Source organism: Felis catus, chromosome E2 (genome assembly GCF_018350175.1).
Source record: "Felis catus isolate Fca126 chromosome E2, F.catus_Fca126_mat1.0, whole genome shotgun sequence".
Classification (NCBI taxonomy): domain Eukaryota; kingdom Metazoa; phylum Chordata; class Mammalia; order Carnivora; family Felidae; genus Felis; species Felis catus.
In genome coordinates this window covers 4,311,280-4,329,338 of record NC_058382.1, presented here as the reverse complement: position 1 = coordinate 4,329,338, position 18,059 = coordinate 4,311,280, and the positions used below count along the sequence as shown (strand labels likewise).

Genomic DNA, 18,059 nt, shown 5'->3' with positions numbered 1-18,059 from the left:
TCTATGCTGACAGCTCAGAGCCTGGAGCCTGCTTCAGATTCTGTGTCTCCCTCTCTCTCTGCCCCTCCCCCACTCACGCTCTGTCTCCCTCTCTCAAAAATAAACACACATTATGTCCATCAACTGATGAATGGATAAAGAAATTGTGGTTTATATACACAATGGAGTACTACGTGGCAATGAGAAAGAATGAAATATGGCCCTTTGTAGCAACGTGGATGGAACTGGAGAGTGTGATGCTAAGTGAAATAAGCCATACAGAGAAAGACAGATACCATATGTTTTCACTCTTATGTGGGTCCTGAGAAACTTAACAGAAACCCATGGCAGGGGAAGGAAAAAAAAAAAAAAGTTAGATGGGAGAGAGCCAAAGCATAAGAAACTCTTAAAAACTGAGAACAAACTGAGGGTTGATGGGGGGTGGGAGGGAGGGGAGGGGGGGTGATGGGTATTGAGGAGGGCACCTTTTGGGATGAGCACTGGGTGTTGTATGGAAACCAATTTGACAATAAATTTCATATATTGAAAAAAAATAAACACACATTAAAAAAAATTTTTTTTTTATGAAATACTACCAATCTAAGGTAAAATGTTGGGGCACCTGGCTGGCTCAGTGAGTTCGAGCCCCATGTTGGGGGCAGAGATTACTAAAAATAAATAAATAAAGCTAAAATGAATGAGTGAATGAATAAATAAATAAAGTAGGGATGCCCGGATGACTCCATTGGTTAGGCATGTGACTTTTTTTTTTTAATGTTTATTTTTGAGAGAGAGACACAGAATCTGAAGCAGGCTCCAGGCTCCAAGTTCTGAGCTGTCAGCACAGAGCCCGACCTGGGGCTCAAACCCATGAAACATGAGATCATGACCTGAGCTGAAGCTGGAAGCTTAACCAACTGAGCTGCCCAGGCGCCTCTAGGCAGCTGACTCTTGATATCAGCTCAGGTCATGATTGCACAGTTTGTGGGACTGAGCCCCATCTGGCTCTGCACTGATGGCACAAAGGCAGAGGGAAAAACAACAACAACAAGAAAAATACATGTTTCCGATAAGATGAGGGAATTTTTTTATTCTTATCCAGGCAAAGCTGGGCCTGGACACACTGGGGTCACAGTTCATCAGCATAAAGGGGCTGAGAGTAGGAAAACATACAGCAAAGAGAGCTGACATGGTCACCAGCAGCTGGCTGGGTTATTTATTTTAAACTTTTTTTTTTTTAACACTTATTTATTTTTGAGACAGAGAGAGACAGAGCACGAACAGGGAAGGGTCAGAGAGAGGGAGACACAGAATCCGAAACGGCTCCAGGCTCTGAGCTGTCAGCACAGAGCCCAACGCGGGGCTTGGACCCACGGACCGCGACATCATGACCTGAGCTGAATTCGGCCGCTTAACCAACTGAGCCACCCAGGCGCCCCTGGCTGGGTTATTGAAACAAGCCACACAAACTTGACAAATGGAGGAGAGTCTATGACAAAACACAAAGGTGTTCACCAGAACGAGGATGCTCTGGGTGGCTCTGGAACCAGCAGAGAATCTGGGAGAGACACTGGTTGCATGAATGTATCAGACTCTGCTTGTGCCTGTGCAGGATGGAGACCATGTAGCCCTTGGCCCAGAGCATGAGCCCCAGAGAGAAAACATCAGTGAGCGATAGCCACACCACAAACAGAGAGACTCTGATATTATCGTGAAAGACCCCACAACAGTATCCATAATTCCTTTTTCACGTTATGTTTGTGCTGATCCACTGGGCAGTCTCATAAAGCGGGAAAATGGTGTTTATCAGCACATCCGGCATCCAGCAGAGGGCGGTGGAGGGGCCGATGTACTTTGGAACTTTCCCTTTAAGCGCTGCCCACCTGGAGTTCTGGGGACTGATGGTGATGGCCGGAAAGACACTCAACAGGCAGGTGATCTCAATGGACACACCCCTGGCCACTCTCTGAACATAGAAGAGAAGGACACATCTAAAATCGTCAGCACACGGGGCACCTGGGTGGCTCAGTCGGTTAAGCGTCGGACTTCGGCTCAGGTCATGGTCCGTGAGTTCCAGCCCCGCGTCGGGCTCTGTGCTGACCGCTCAGTGCCTGAAGCCTGTTCCAGACTCTGTGTCTCCCTCTCTCTCTGACCCTCCCCCATTCATGCTCTGTCTCAAAAATAAATAAACGTTAAAAAAATTTTTTTTAAATCATTGGCGCACTGCATCCCCCCAAAATCTGCCATCATGTGGGGGACTCCTTTAGAGAGAATGACCAAGGCGTTGGCTACAGTCAGGCGCCTGGGAATCAAATCTGCACACTTCGCCACCAGTGAAAGAAAGGAGGAGGTAAGGGTGAAGAAGAGACGAGTTCCCCAGGATTCCGACCACAGTCTGTGATAAGATCACTCGGACTGCCAGATCCCTGGTGGCCTTCCTGCCAGTCCTCAGTGACTGATGCTTGCCTTCAAAGCCATTGGATCCTGTGTAGGAACTGGGGGCGGGAAGCACATCCAGAGTGTCAACTGAATCCCAACATTCTCCGTTTACTCTGTGGGTTCTAAGATATTTCTAACTTCATTTTTTCGGTCTTTTCTTAAGAGATTTTTCAAGAGTTAGGGGCACCTGGGTGGCTCAGAGGGTTTAGTGCGAGACTCCAGCTCAGGTCATGATTTCACAGTTCATGGGTTCAAGCCTCGCATCAGGTTCTGTGCTGACAGCTCAGAGCCTGGAGCCTGCCTCTGATTCTGTGTCTCCCTCTCTCCCTCTTTCTCTCTGCCCCTCCCCCACTTGCTCTCTGTGTGTCTCTCTCTCAAAAAATGAATAAACATTTTAGGGGTGCCTGGTGGCTCGGTCGGTAAAGCGTCCGACTTCGGCTCAGGTCATGATCTCACGGTCCGTGAGTTCAAGCCCCACGTCGGGCTCTGTGCTGACAGCTCGGAGCCTGGAGCCTGTTTCAGATTCTGTGTCTCCCTCTCTCTCTGCCCCTCCCCTGTTCGTGCTCTGTCTCTCTCTGTCTCAAAAATAAATAAACGTTAAAAAAAATTTTTTTTTAATGAATAAACATTTTAAAAATATAAAAATATATATTTCTTTCAGGGGGCACTTGGGTGGCTCAGTCAGTTAAGTGTCCAGCTTTGGCTCATATCATGATCTCATGGTTTGTGGGTTTGAGCCTTGTGTTGGGCTCTACACTGACAGCTCAGAGCCCGGAGTCTGCTTCAGATTCTGTGTCTCCCTCCCTCTCTCTCTCTCTCTCTCTCTGTCTCTCTCTCTGCTACTCCCCCACTTGTGTGCATGCACACGCTCTTTCTCTCTCAAAAATAAACATTTTGGGGGCGCCTGGGTGGCTCAGTCAGTTGAACATTCGACTTCAGCTCAGGTCATGATCTCACAGTTTGTGAGTTTGAGCCCCACGTCAGGCTCTGTGCTGACAGCTCGGAGCCTGGAGCCTGCTTCGAACTCTGTTTCTCTCTCTCTCTCTCTGTCTCTCTGTCTCTCTGCCCCTCACCTGCTTGATCTCTCTCTCTCTCAAAAATAAACTTAAAAGGGGGTGCCTGGGTGGCTTGGTCGGTTAAGCGTCTGACTTCGGCTCAGGTCATGATCTCACAGTCTGTGAGTTCAAGCCCCGCGTCAGGCTCTGTGCTGACAGCTCAGAGCCTGGAGCCTGTTTCAGATTCTGTGTCTCCCTCTCTCTCTGCCCCTCCCCTGTTCATGCTCTGTCTCTCTCTGTCTCAAAAATAAATAAATGTTAAAAAAAATTTTTTTTAATAAACTTAAAAAAACATTTTTTAAATGAAAAATAAATATATTTTCACTGGTATAAAAGTATACATCTATTTGTGGATGATGCTTTTTGTGTCTTTTGAACACACCACAGAGACATGCACACAGACTAAAATAAAAGCTATTGTTTATGAGTTGTGTGTTAAACTGAAAATTTGTTGTTGGGGCACCTGGGTGGCTAAGTTGGTTAAGTGTCCAACTTCAGCTCAGGTCATAAGCTCACGGCTCGTGAGTTCAAGCCCTGCATCGGGCTCTGTGCTGACAGTTCAGAGCCTCGAGCCTGTTTTCAGATTTGGTGTCATCTTCCCTCTCTGTCCCTCCTCAGCTCTCACTCCGTTTCTCTCGCTCTCTCTCTCAAAAATGAATAAATGTCAAAAAAAATTATTTTAAAAAGAAACAAAATTTCTTTTGCTGATCATTTAGGAGTTGTATTTTAGAATTTTGAGACACTCAAACATATATCGATATGAGTGTTACAAAGCAATAAGAGTATGTCTGTGACATGATTGTGGAATGAATGGAAATTTGCAGGACCGATGCCTGAACAATTTAGAACCTTCACCCGCAAAAAATGAGTATCTCCAAGTAAGTAAAGGCGAGAGCCTTCATTTCCCAAAGCAAACTGTAAGCAAAGACAGAAGAGAGGGGTCTTTGCAGATGAAATATGATGCTTTATGCAGAACTCTCAGTAAATCACTCCAGATCCATATTAACGACAAAGAAAAAACTTTACTAACCTTAAAACTGTATTGGCTTCAGAGTGGAGGGCTCTGCCAGAGAACTGAACCAAGAAGGTAAAGTTGGTGGTAATGGAACAAGCTGATGTCAGGTCCCTGACGCACCCTGGTCATGTCACTGCTGTGGTATTGTTGGAGGGGGAAAAAAACCAGTCAATTATACACCATGCCTCCAGCCCATATCAGTGTCTGCCTTTGTCGCCGGCTTTGGACCTCTATCGTCCCCTTGGTTCCAAACGGACCCCAAGTTCTCATGCTCCACCGGTGGCTCCTGCACCAGCCCCTGCGAATGCAAGGTATGAATGCGCCCCCTGCAGGAAGAGCCAGGTGTGCGAGGAGGCATCAGACAAGCGAACCTGATACGGAGGAGAGAGCCTGCTTCGGATGTAGAGAGTAACGTGTGCAAAGCAGGAGCTTTAAAACATTTTTTGCATATTACTCTGAGCTGTTTGCTACATTCTTGTTTCTATGAAATATGTGAATTATAATAAAAGTTGTTGACTTTTAAAAAAATTTTTTAATGCTTATTTTATTTTTGAGAGAGTGAGACAGGCAGAGTGTGAGTGGGGGAGGGCAGAGAAAGGGAGACAAAGAATCCCAAGCAGGCTCCAGGCTCTGAGCTGTCAGCACAGAGCCCGATGCAGAGCTTGAGCCCACGAGCCAAGAGATCATGACCTGAGCCAAAGTCAAGAGGCTCAACCGACTGAGCCACCCAGGTGCCCCTATAATTTACTGTTGTTTTTTTTTTTTTAATTTTTTTTTAACGTTTATTTTTATTTTTGAGACAGAGAGAGGCAGAGCATGAACAGGGGAGGGGCAGAGAGAGAGGGAGACACAGAATCGGAAACAGGCTCCAGGCTCTGAGCCATCAGCCCAGAGCCCGACGCGGTGCTCGAACTCACAGACCGCAAGATCGTGACCTGAGCTGAAGTCGGACGCTTAACCGACTGAGCCACCCAGGCGCCCCTATAATTTACTGTTTTTAATCAACAACGTTTAGGGGCACCTGGGTGGCTCAGTCGTTGAAAATCCGACTCTTGATTTCGGCTCACGTCGTGATCCCAGGGTCTCGGGATGGAGCCCCATGTCGGCTTACATGCTAACCATGGAGCCTGCTTGGGATTCTCTCTCTGCCCTTCCCCTGCTCACACTCTTTCTCTCTCTCAAAAATAAATAAAAAAAAAAAACTTAAAATATAAATTTAAAAAACCAAATTATCATCAGAATCCAGTCAGGAGAAAGCATCAGTTTTATGCAAATTTCGAGCCATCTATAGCTTCCAAGTCCCATAATCTCCAGTGTATTTAAACTGTTTCCTTAGCAATCTAGACAACAAGGTTCTCTCTTTCAGAAAATCCTGAATGATTTTAGACCACGAATTCCATCCTATTTATTTGTGCATTTCCTCATCCTGGTCCATACAGAGCCGATGGAACCTCTGGATGAAACCTATACATTAAATGTTCTTCCACATGGATATATCAGGACCCGAGCTCATCCCTAATCCTGGGTATCAACAGGTCGCTCTGTCACCAAGGGAACATTTCCAACAGCTAAAGGCCATTCCTTCACGGTGGGAATTGCTCAAGGCATAAAAGCAGCCAGGCTGCAGAGGGTTGAGAGAAAGCTCTGGGACACAGGGAGAAGGGTCTAAAGACCAAACCCTGACCCTCACGAGAAAAACAGGAAAAATAGAAGCTGAAAATAAGCCTGTCAGACAGGACCATCAGAGGCAGAGACATAAACGTTTCCATGTTCTAAAGCCACAATACTTCAGGGGCACCTGGGCGGCTCAGTTGGTTAAGCGGCTAACTCTTGGCTTCAGCTCACGTCATGATCTCGTGGTTCATGAGATTGAGTCCTGCATCGGGCTCTGTGCTAAGGGTTCAGATCCTGCTTGGGATTCTTTCCCTCTCTCTCTCTCTCTGCCCCTCCCCCATTCTCTCTCTTTCTCTCTCTCTCAAATATAAATGTAAAAAAAAAAAAAAAAATCCATGGTATTTCAGAAGAAGACAAGGACACCACCTGACCCGGGACTCAACATTTACCTGAGCACTTGCCTGTTGCCTTCTCTTCCTTCTCTGGGTTTCTTCTTTAAGTGAGATTATATGAAGGAGCGATGTGTGCATCTTGAGACTATGCCTTAAATGTGCCAGCCCAGCCCCTTCACCTGCTGCCACTACATCGCAGGCAGAGGGACCTTGAACTGCAAAAAAGTGCCTGGCTGGCTCAGTCGGTGGGGCATACGAGTCTGCATCTCAGGGGTCATGAGTTCGAGCTCATGCTGGAGGTGAAATTTATGTAAACAACAGCAACAACAACGACAAAAAACAAAAGGTGACCTTCTCCCAACCTTTGTTGCAGGTAAGAACCAGGGTTAATAAGCTCCCACATGGAGATCAGCACGTGACTCTCTCCTTTCCTGTGTTCACGTGGCCTCCCCTCCCACAACTCTGGCAACAGCATGGGGATGGTAGCTGCTCCAACCTGCTCCTTCCAAATTCACCTAGAGCAGACCCTTGTTACCTCCCCTTAAACCAAAGCCCGCACTCAACTCTCATAAGTGCACCTGGGAGCCCTCGTGATCAATCCCAGCCTCACCTTAGAATCACCTGGAGCACGTTATTAAAGTGACATGGAGGGGCGCCCGGGTGGCTCAGGTGGTTAAGCGTCCGACTTCGGCTCAGGTCGTGATCTCACGGCTCGTGGATCCGTGGTTCTCATCTTGTACAGACATGAGCAGCCAGTCCACCACGTTCACAGAACCAGCGTCTTCCCCAGATCCTCTGCTGAGGCCAGAGCCATCTGTAGACTCCTCGTGTCTGTTTTCATCCTCTCTTTTCTCTTTTCAGTTTATGTGATGCCTTTAGTCCATCCTTACTGGTGGCTGATGAAACGGCACTGCCCTCCTTGATCTCTGCTTCCCGACAGTTAGCACCTTTGTTCTCACGAACGAGGACAGCCAGGTATCCAGGCTCTGCTCTGCCTGCTGCACACAGAAGAGCCAGTGCCCCAATCTGGTGATCCAGCTCTAAATGTTAGATTTGTCTTTGCAAATGCAAAGTCCAGTCACTTATTCATTTGATTCTTTTTATAATGGTTTCGATGAGATATAATTCATGTGTAAAATCTTCCTTTGGGAAGTGTGCAATTCCATTGATATGTGTGTGTGTGACAAAAGAGTGCAATCATCACAATCTAGATTTTTTATTTTATGTTTATTTATTTTTGAGACAGAGCATGAGCAGGGGAGGGGCAGAGAGAGAGGGACACAGGATCCAAAGCAGACTCCATCCATGCTGTCCGTGCAAAGACCATCACAAGGCTTGAACCCACAACCTGTGAGATTTTGACCTGAGTTGAAGTCGGGTGCTCACCTGAATGAGCCACCCAGGTGCCCCCACAATCTTCCCCACAACCCCTGTTCCCTGCTACATCTCCCTAACCCAAATACTAGTACATTCTCTGCTTCTATTTTTGACATTCCATATACATGATAGTATACAATCTGTGCTCCTTGGGAACTGGCTTATTTACTTAGCATTATGTCTAAAAGATTCGTCTATGTTGTAGCGTATAATGGTGCCTCATTCTTTTTAAATTTCTGACGATGAGTCTATGAATACACTACATTTTATTTTCCCACGAATCTGTTCACAGATATTGGGTTGTTTCTACTTTTCAACAGTTAGGAATGTCATGAACTTGTTGCACAAATTTTTTTGTGTGTACCTATGTCGATTCATTCATCCGAGCTTTGAATCATATCAAATGTGTGCATACCATGGTAATGCTAGTTTGGGTAAAAACATATTGACTCTGCTGTGCTGATGGGGGGTCTCTGCAGGGTTATGGAGGAGCCAGCGCTACCCTCTGGCGGTGAGGCTAATGGGTGTTCATGGCGATGGCATCACTGACCTGGGGGTGGAAGTGTGATGGACATACCTCCACGTTATGACACTGCAGATATCACTGTCCTGCTGAACTCCTGTGGTCTCTCTTGGCCAGAAGATGCTCCGCTCATGCAGAGAATGGAGTTTCAGAAAACTGCCAAATCTGCTGAAATGTTTGCTAGTATTTTTATCATTTTGGAGGGAGAGTTGATTAAGTGTGGTCTCTCCCTGCAGTTCCCGTCCATATCTCCTCGCTGGATCCTGGAGTGGTTCAAGCACAGCCTTGCGCGGCCACAGGACGGTTTTGAGACTGAGTCTGCATTTACAGAGCTCAGAATTCAATAGGCATGGCAGGCACCGAACAGACCATTATAAAATACGCATGCATGGTTCCTTTCTCTTTATTTCAATGGGGAAGTTCTGGGTCTATGTTAAGGAACTTTTCAGGGAATTTGGAGGAGACCTGGGAAATACAACTTGGAAAAAAATGGACTGAATTTTGATATATTCAGAATGTTTCTTTTTTTCTTAAGATTTTGGTGGGGGGCATCTGCATGGCTCAGTGTGACTGTTGATTTTGACTCACATCATGGTCTCATGATTGTGGAATGGGGCCCCACCTCAGGCTCTGTGCTGAGCATGGAACCTGCTTGGGATTCCTCTCTCTCTCTCTCTCTCTCTCTCTCTCTCTCTCTCTCTCCCTCTGCCCCTCTCCCTGACTTGCACACTCTCTCTGTCACTAGAATAATTAAAAAAAAAAAACAGATATTTTAAATTTTTAAGTAATCTCCACACCCAACATGGGGCTTAAACTCACAACCATGAGATTAAGAGTTGCACACTCTTCCAACTGAGCCAGCCAGGTGCCCTTATTTTTTTTAAAGATTATTTTAGGGGCACCTAGGTGGCTCAGTCAGTTGAGCATCTGACTTTGACTCAGGTCATGATCACACATTTGTGGGTTTGAGCCCCGTGTCAGGTTCTGTGCTGACAGTTCAAAGACTGGAACCTGCTTTGGATTCTGTGTCTTCCTCCCTCTCTCTGCCCCTCCCCCACTCACACTATGTCTCTCTCTTTCTCTCAAAAATAAACATTAAAAAACATGTTTTTAAAAATAATATAAAATTTTTAAAAGATTTTACTTTTTTAGACTTTTTTCCAAGTTCATTTATTTTTTTTTTAATTTTTTTTTCAACGTTTATTTATTTTTGGGACAGAGAGAGACAGAGCATGAACGGGGGAGGGGCAGAGAGAGAGGGAGACACAGAATCGGAAACAGGCTCCAGGCTCTGAGCCATCAGCCCAGAGCCTGACGCGGGGCTCGAACTCATGGACCGTGAGATCATGACCTGGCTGAAGTCGGACGCTTAACCGACTGCGCCACCCAGGTGCCCCTGATTTTATTTCATTTTTTAAGTAATCTCTACAACCAACATGGGGCTTGAACTCACAACCTGAAATCAAGAGTCACATGCTCAACCAACTGAGCCAGGCAGGTGCTCCCATGTTTTCTATGTTTTCATATTAGTGTTTTCTATATTTTCAAGGGATAGTTCAGTTTCCTTCACTAAACACTATTTTTCAAAACAGGAAAAGAGGCACTGAATATATCTTATTTAATTAATATACCTTGATATTAAAGTTTTTGGGTTTTTTTTGTTTTTGGGGGGTTTTTTTTGTTTGGATCATTTTTTGGTTTTTGTGAGTTTTTCTTTTTTTTCTTTTGATATTAAAACTTTTAAAAGAACCAACAACTGATGAATTTGTGTTTAAAATGGATAACACAACTGCATGGATTTTTTTTGAAGAATAGAGGACTTGTGACTATACATTTTGCAGAGCATTTGTGACTGATGCACCATATTACAAATAGATGTTTGAATAGTCTCAGCAAACTACTTGATAATTGTTAACAGTTGTTCATATTTTATAATGCAGATGTATCCAGGCTCTTAGGTTCAGCATGATCCCAGTCAACAAGTACTAGTAAATTTCATGTCGATGCTCAGACATTAGAGCAGTCCCATAAGTCACAAACGAATCTCAAGAATTAATCTCTAGTATCACCACTTGTACTCAGGAATATACTGGGATTTGTAGCCATAAAATAAGATGATAAAATACAAAAGACGAATCTTAATAAAAACAGGGATGGGGGCGTACCTGGCTGGCTCAGTCGGTAGAGCATGTGACTCTTGATCTCAGGGTCGTGAGTTTGAGCCCCACGTTGGGCGTAGAGATTACTTAAAATCTGTTTTTTAATGTTTATTTATTTATTTTGAGAGAGAACAAGATAGAGAGCAACTGGGGGAGGGGCAGAGAGAGAGTGAGACAGAGAATCCCAAGCAGGCTCCATGCTGTCAGCACAGAGCCTAACGCAGGGCTCGATCCCATGAACCAAAAGATCATGACCTGAGCCAAAATCAGGAGTCGGTTACTTAACTGACGGAGCCACCCAGGCATCCCCCAAACTAAAATCTTTAAAAAATAATAATAATAATAAAGTTTCATGCAATACTGGATGTGTGTGCATGTATGTGTGACTGGGTACAATGACAATATAAATGACAATATAAGAGATCAATGGACGGTTTTATTTTTTTTAATGTTTATTTTTCAGAGAGAGAGAGAGAGAGAGAGTGCAAGCAGGGGAGGGGCAGAGAGAGAGGGAGACACAGAATGTGAAGCAGGCTCCAGGCTCTGAGCTGTCAGCACAGAGCCCGACGCAGGGCTCCAACCCACACTGTGAGATCATGACCTGAGCCGAAGTCAGACTCTTACCCAACTGAGCCATCAAGGCACTGCAGACAGTTTTAATAGCAAGAGTGTCACTAAGATGAGGGAACTGAAAAAGATGGACACAAAAAGGTTGAGGGACCGACCATATACAGCCACGCATTAAAAATGAAAGATAATCCTGATGGATTTGTCTCTGAAATGAAAAATAGGCCAGAAGGAAAAATAGGCTAGACACATATATGTGGAGACATGGTTTTTGAATATGTGACAGGTGTGGTATACAAAAGAAAGAAGGAAAAAGTAAATTGGGCTTTACCAAAATTAAATTAATTTATGCAGGGGTGCCTGGATGGCTCAGTCAGTTAAGCATCTGACTCTTGATTTTGGCTCATATCACGATCTCATGGTTCATGAGAGTGAGCCCCGTGCTGGGTGTGGAGCCTGTTTGCAATTCTCTCTCCCTCTGTTCCTCCCCCATTCATGTGTATGCACACATGTGCATGCATTCTCTCTCACAAAAAGAAAATATATATATATATATATATATATATATATATGCATTGAGGGATACTATCAAGGAAGTGTAAAGACAACCCATCTGGGAGAAAACATTGGTGAGTTATATAACTGATAAGGTTCTGGGGCGCCTGGGTGGCGCAGTTGGTTAAGCGTCCGACTTCAGCCAGGTCACGATCTCACGGTCCATGAGTTCGAGCCCCGCGTCGGGCTCTGGGCTGATGGCTCAGAGCCTGGAGCCTGTTTCCGATTCAGTGTCTCCCTCTCTCTCTGCCCCTCCCCCGTTCATGCTCTGTCTCTCTCTGTCCCAAAAATAAATAAACGTTGAAAAAAAAATAACTGATAAGGTTCTGATGTCCAAAATATATAAAGAACTCTTACAACTCAAAACAAGCAAACAACAACAACAACAAAACTTTAAGATAAGCAAAATAATTGAATAAATATTTGCGAAAATAGAAAAACCCATCCTAAAACTAATAAGGAATGTCAAGAGTCCCCAAATAACCAAAACAATCCTAAAAAAAAGAGCAAAGTTGGAGGATTTACACTTTCTGATTTCAAAACTTACCGCAAAGTTAGAGTAATCAAAACAGTGTATTGTGGACCACCTAATACACAGGCCATATGCTAGTGGAATAAAACAGAGAACCCAGAAATAACCCTTGTATATATGTCAGAATATTTTTGACAAGGGTGCTAGGACAGACTTTTTAACAAGTGGTGCCAGGAAAACCTGATATCCACACTCAGAAGAATGAAGTTGGATCCTTACTTTACACTAAACACAAAAAACTAATCCAAGAAGGATCAAATACCTAAACATAAAAGCTAAAACAATAAAGCTCTTACAAGGAAACATAATGAAAAAGTTACATGACCTTGGACATAGCAATTATCCCTTGGATTTGACAACAAAAGCACAGGCAGGGGCGCCTGGGTGGCTCAGTCGGTTAAGTGGCTGACTTCGGCTCAGGTCATGATCTCACGGTCCGTGAGTTCGAGCCCCGCGTTGGGCTCTGTGCTGACAGCTCAGAGCCTGGAGCCTGTTTCGGATTCTGTGTCTCCCTCTCTCTGACCCTCTGCCATTCATGCTCTGTCTCTCTCTGTCTCAAAAATAAATAAATGCTAAAAAAAAAATTAAAAAAAAAAGCACAGGCAGCAAAAGAAAAAAGAGAAACAGATAAAATACACTTTATCAAAAGTAAAAGCTTTTGTGCATCCTAGTACATTATTAAACGAGTACAAAGGCAACCCAAAGAATGGAAGAAAATATTTGCAGATCAGGTATCTGATGAAGAGTTAATAGCCAGAATACATAAATAACTCTTACAATTCAACAACAAGCCCAATTAAAAAAGAGTCGTAGGACTTGAACATACATTTCTCCGAAAAAGAGACACAAATGATGTTCAACATCATTAAACAACACATTAAAAAATATTCAACATCACTAATCATTACAGAAATGAAAATCAAAACCTCAATGGTACACCACTTCACACCCATTAGGATGATGATTACATAGAGAAAAAAAACAAACAAACAAACAAAAACAAGAAATACCAAGCATTGGTGAGGATATGAAGAAGTTGTAACTCTTGGGTATTCCCAGAACAAAGGCAAAATGGTGCAGTTGCTACGCTTTTCCTCAAAAAGTTAAACACATGGGGGCGCCTGGCTGGCTCAGTCAGAAGAGCCTGTGACTGTTGATCTCAGAGTTGTGAGTTCGAGCCCCACGTTGGGTGAAGAGATTGCTTAAAAAAATAAAATCTTGGGAAAAAAAAATATTAAACACATGATTACCATATGATCCAGAAATTCCACCCGTAGGTATATGCTCATGAGGACTGAAGTGAGGGACTCAAACAGATTTCAATACTCTTGTGTGATAATCACCTGGAAGTGTTATGTCGTTTTTTCATTACAGAGTTAATTTTTTTTTATTTTTTTAAATATTTATTTTTGAGAGAGAGAGAGAGAGAGGCAGAGAGAGAGAGAGAGAGACAGAGTGTGAGTAGGGGAGGGATAGAGAGAGAGGGAGACACAGAATCCGAAGCAGGCTCCAGGCTCTGAGCTGTCAGCACAGAGCCCAAGGCGGGGCTCGACTCCACGGACCATGAGATCATGACCTGAGCCAAAGTCTGATGTCCAGCCAACTGAGCCACCCAGGCACCCCTAATTTTGTAAATGTTTTAAATTCCTGCTTTGAGGGGTGCCTGGGTGGCGCAGTCAGTTAAGCGTCCGACTTCAGCCAGGTCACGATCTCGTGGTCCGTGAGTTCGAGCCCCACGTCGGGCTCTGGGCTGATGGCTCAGAGCCTGGAGCCTGTTTCCGATTCTGTGTCTCCCTCTCTCTCTGCCCCTCCCCCGTTCATGCTTTGTCTCTCTCTGTCCCAAAAATAAATAAACGTTGAAAAAAAATTTGAATAATATGGAAAGGAAATAAAGCATCGATGCATCACTATGAAATATGTTTACAAGAAATTGTTTTAGTTCATTGCTGACTTCATTTTGATTAAAAAGGTAATATTTGCCACCTATATTCACAGGTAAAAGGAGCTTGTAAACTGTCCTACAGTAAAATCCAGCTATTTCAGATCCAGGACAGAGTTTTCTCCGTATGTTATTAAGGAAGGGAGCATGTGAGTGAAAGATAGACCTTGGTCAATGATTCTCACCTCTGGAATGACTGAAATCTACATTTAAAAAAAATTTTTTTAATGGTTATTTATTTTTGAGAGAGAGAGACAGACAGAGGATGATCAGGGGAGGGACAGAGAGAGAAGGAGACACAGAATCCAAAGCAGGCTCCAGGCTTCGAGCTGTCAGCACAGAGCCCGACGCGGGGCTCGAACTCACAAACTGTGAGATCACAACCTGAGCTGAAGTCGGATGCTTAACCGACTGAGCCACCCAGGCACCCCTGAAATCTACATTTTGAAAAAATGTTTATTTATTTAATTTAGAGAGAGAAAGAGAGCATGAGCAGGGAGAGGTGCGGAGAGAGGGTGAGGGAGAGTGAGAGAGCGAGAAAGGGAGAGAATCCAAGCAGACTCCATGTTAACAGTACATGGAGCTGGATCTCACGACCCATGAGGTCATGACCTGAGCTGACATCAAGAGTCAGCTCTTCAACCGACGGAGACACCCAGGCACCCCTGGAACCTAAAAATTTAAGCTGAAGAGTTAATGACTGTAAAATCTACATTTTTCAGAATACCTCAAATATTTACACATAAAAGATTTTAAAATTACATCACCAAAAAATACATCTATGGAGTATTTATACATTATAGTGTAATTGGCAAAGTTGAAACAACCCAAACGTTTAACAACTAATTGTTGGATTAACAAACTGGGGCATATCAGGACGCGTGAGTGGCCCAGTCAGTTAGGCATCTGACTTCAGCTCAGGTCATGATCTCGCAGTTCGTGAGTTCGAGCCCCACATCGGGCTCTGTGCTGACAGCTCAGAGCCTGGAGCCTGCTTTGGATTCTGTGTCTCCCTCTCTCTCTCTGCCCCTCCCCCAGTCACTCTCTGTCTCTCAAATATGAATAAACATTAAAAAAAATTTTTAAATAAAAATTTTTTAAAAAACTGTGGGGGCGCCTGGGTGGCGCAGTCGGTTAAGCGTCCGACTTCAGCCAGGTCACGATCTCGCGGTCGGTGAGTTCAAGCCCCGCGTCGGACTCTGGGCTGATGGCTCAGAGCCTGGAGCCTGTTTCCGATTCTGTGTCTCCCTCTCTCTCTGCCCCTCCCCCGTTCATGCTCTGTCTCACTCTGTCCCAAAAATAAATAAATGTTGAAAAAAAATTTTTTAATAAAAAAAAATAAAAAAACTGTGGCATATCCATACAATGAAATGTCACTCAGGAATAAAAAGGAATGAACTATTAATCTACAGCACAGCATGGGTTAATATCAAAGGCATTATGCTGAGTGAAAGAAACCAGTTTCAAAAGGTTATATAATGCATGGTTCCAATTATATGATATTATGAAAAATGTAAAAATCTGACAGAAATTAGATTGGAGAATCCAGGTGTGAGCCTGGGGAAGATATGATTTCAGAGAGGCATGAGGAAATAATCTCTGGAGTGATGGCTAATCTCAGTACCTGATCACGCACAGGGCTTCTAAGAGGTGGGTGACATGAACGGGACCCAAGAGCAACCAATGACAGCTCTGTCTCCAGCATGGTCCACCTCCATCCTGGAAAATTCTGGGCTTGCAGGGTTCTAGCAGCGTCTGCTGCATGAGGCCTCTTTTGCTCAATATTCCCAGGGAGGGTATGACATCATATGGTCAACATGCCCAAGTTTGTGATTCTACCTCCATGACAATATTGGACGTGTGAGCCCCCCAAGGAAATGAAATCAAGTATGAGTCAGAATGAAATGAAGTACACTTTTTTAAATATCTCTCCCTTCTGATGATTCTACCCTAAATAAAGTCTAAGGGACATTAGGTTAAAAAAAGTAAGTGTAGTTGGGAATGCAAGCTGGTGCCGCCACTCTGGAAAACAGTATGGAGTTTCCTCAAAAAACTAAAAATAGAACTACCCTATGACCCAGCAATTGCACTACTAGGTATTTATCCAAGGGATACAGGTGTGCTGTTTCGAAGGGGCACATGCACCCCAATGTTTATAGCAGCACTATCAACAATAGCCAAAGTATGGAAAGAGCCCAAATGTCATCGATGGATGAATGGGTAAAGAAGGTGTGGTATAAATAAATGATGGAGTATTACTCGGCAATCAAAAAGAATGAAATCTTGCATTTGCAACTGTGTGGATGGAACTGGAGGGTATTATGCTAAGTGAAATTAGTCAGTCAAAGAAAGACAAAAATCATATGACTTCACTCATATGAGGACTTCAGGAGACAAAACAGATGAACAAAAGGGAAGGGACCCAAAAATAATACAAAAACAGGAAGTGGGACCAAACAGAAGAGATTCATAAATATGGAGAACAAACTGAGGGTTATGGGAGGGGTGGTGGGAGGAGGGATGGGCTAAATGGGTAAGGGGCATTAAGGAATCTACTCCTGAAATCATTGTTTCACTATATGCTAATTTGGATGTAAATTTTAGAAAAATAAAAAAATAAAATTGAAATGAATGAATGAATGAATGTAGGGGTACCTGGGTGGCTCAGTTGGTTAAGCGTCCAACTCTTGATTTTGGCTCAGGTCATGATATCCCAGTTCATGAGTTCAAGCCCCTCACTAGGCTCTGAACTGACAGCACAGAGCCTGCTTAGGATTCTCTCTCTCCTTCTCTCTCTGCTCCTCTCCTGATCTCTCTCTCAAAGAAATAAAAATTTAAAAAATAAATATCAACAAGTAAATTTTTAGGTTCCATCTGAAATGAGGTCATAGACTTTTGTAATGATCTTTACAATGTGCCATAAAAATGTTTTTGAAGACACTTATGTATCACAAAATCCCAAAATTCTCAGATGAAAGTTGAAGCTATAAATATCTGCTAAGACCAGAGAATAGAAACAAACACTATGAACTAGTTCTGTAAGGACCCTCTGGATCCCTTGCCTGTTCTCAGTCCTGATGCAATGATCCTGGCACTAATAGTAACTTTGGACTTGTGAAGGGAAGAATGAGCACTTTGTTAGGTTATTTTTTTGCCCTTTAGCAGAACTCAGTGTGCATGTTGAGGCCAATACAAACATGTGACATGGGCATACAAAATACTGCTTGTCTGACCTCATAAACTGGGGAATTCCTGATGCCCTCCAGGGATTTTTATCCCACAAAGCAAATTTAATAGGGCAAAAGGGAACATTAACTAGTTTTCTCAATGTACCTTATATCTCAATGATACAAATAAAAATGGAACAAATAAATGAGGGAGAAGAGACAAATATTTCTTGCAGAAGAATGCTAAATAGTATACATGGATATTCCTCTTTCCAAGAGGTGGAGATTAGTTCACCTGCTCTTTCCAAGAGGTGGAGATCAGTTCACCCGCTCCCACACCATTGTGTTTGGGCTAAACCTATCAACTCCCTTCCAATCAATACAGAATGGGAATGGACAGATAGAAATTTTATAGTGGAGAAACTGGAAAACACTACCAACACTTGATAACCAAGTGGTCGAGATCGACATAGCCGGTGATAAGTAAAGATTAATGATTAATGAATAATTCATTTCCAGTGATACGATGTGATGAGATGTTTTTTCTAAGTAAGTATTGTCTAATCAAAGAAAAACATCCGACAAAACAAATTTTAGAGGTATTCTAGATAGTACCTGAACAGTCCTCCACATACCTGTCAAGTTCATAAAATTCTAGGAGACTGAGAATCAGACAGAGAGCAGAGGAAGTTGGAGACACATGTCGGCTGAATGTAATGTGGTATTCCGGACTGGATCCTAGAAGA

General features: G+C 43.6%; 1 protein-coding gene and 1 pseudogene across 1 annotated transcript in view; both read right to left on the bottom strand.

The window, feature by feature from the left end:
• Positions 1,224-2,416, bottom strand: FELCATV1R-PS75 (vomeronasal 1 receptor felCatV1R-ps75 pseudogene; annotated as a pseudogene).
• Positions 12,823-18,059, bottom strand: part of LOC105261215 — a 44,414-nt gene continuing 39,177 nt past the window's right edge. The window contains exons 2-3 of the transcript XR_006590795.1: positions 17,949-18,051; positions 12,823-13,424 (exon numbers count right to left, since the gene is read on the bottom strand). The gene's annotated coding sequence lies outside the window, so the exon portion shown is untranslated. The remainder of the gene's footprint in view (positions 13,425-17,948; positions 18,052-18,059) is intronic.